At 25.7% G+C, this 1,217-nt stretch overlaps 1 long non-coding RNA gene across 1 annotated transcript; it reads left to right on the forward strand.

Moving 5' to 3' along the window:
- The first annotated feature begins 157 nt into the window (after positions 1–157).
- LOC117120029 lies at positions 158–950 on the forward strand. Its single transcript, XR_004447278.1, has 3 exons — positions 158–224; positions 436–459; positions 849–950. It is a non-coding gene; the product is annotated as an uncharacterized LOC117120029 (long non-coding RNA).
- Positions 951–1,217: the final 267 nt, after the last annotated feature.

A 1,217-nucleotide genomic window follows, 5' to 3' on the forward strand; every position in this document is an offset into this window, starting at 1 on the left:
GACCAGAATTTCCGGTTCAAATCCCGGTTGGGTAATTTTTCTCACACTCACAAAATCCACTTATATATCCAATATATATAAATATATATATATATATATATATTGTATATAAAGATATGTGTATATATATATACATATATATAGGCCTATTAATTGTAATAATTCATATATTAATAGTGTTTATTTATATTTTCAAGGGAACACTGGGCCACCTGGACCACCAGGTAAACATTCATTATTCTCGTATTGGGTTTTTTACCTTTTCTCGTATCTATTTTTCTCAGATTTATAAAAATTCATAGAACACATGTGCAATTATTGATGTAATATTTTATCTAGAATTCATGTTGAAAATATGGTTAAAATAAAATAAATCCTGTTTTTAATTATTGTTATGCTTAATGGTTATTTTATTATTATTTATTAAATCCATAGGAGGCCCAGCAGGTAATCCGATAGGTAATATATATTTTATTATCATTATATAATATTATTATTCATCATCACCATTATCATAATTATTATTTGAATTATCAATATTAATATCAATATATGTAAGATTCATATTGTTATTATATATTACTGTTAATATGTTGGTATTATTATTATTATTATTATCATCATCATTAAAATCTGTTTAAAAATACAATCATGTTAATTAATAGACTTAGTAAACACAAACAATATTTAACTGCAAATTTATTGAAATTTACTAAACAGATCAATTTTAATTTTCCGTAACAAAATAGTTATTAAAATAAAATAATCTAATTTACAAAACATTTTACTGAGTTTTCTACCAGCATTTTTAAGAATTGCTTCAATAATTTACGTCTTGTGTTCTTTAGACCCATGTACTTCCAATCCCTGTGTGAATGGGATCTGTAGAAAGTCAGGCTCTTCTTATTCATGCATCTGCAATCGATGCTATTCAGGAAGCAGATGTCAATGTAAGTACCGTAGTCAAAAACAGGCCAGAAAATTATCAATTTAGAAATTAATAAGAATTGATGAAGCCAAATCAAGTGTATAGAAATTACCAGTAAAATTACATTGTTCCCTGATAATACTAATGAGGAAACGAATTATCACACTTAACTTAATAGGGGAATGAGTAGATTAGTTACCACATATTCTATGCAGTTAGATGCATTTCTGCTTAGAGCTAAAGTTTTGCAAATAAACGTACTATGTTTGTTAAAATGGAAACATTTTGA

This window comes from Anneissia japonica, unplaced genomic scaffold (genome assembly GCF_011630105.1).
Source record: "Anneissia japonica isolate Jap-2015-1 unplaced genomic scaffold, ASM1163010v1 scaffold138637_len1241_cov218, whole genome shotgun sequence".
Taxonomy (NCBI): domain Eukaryota; kingdom Metazoa; phylum Echinodermata; class Crinoidea; order Comatulida; family Comatulidae; genus Anneissia; species Anneissia japonica.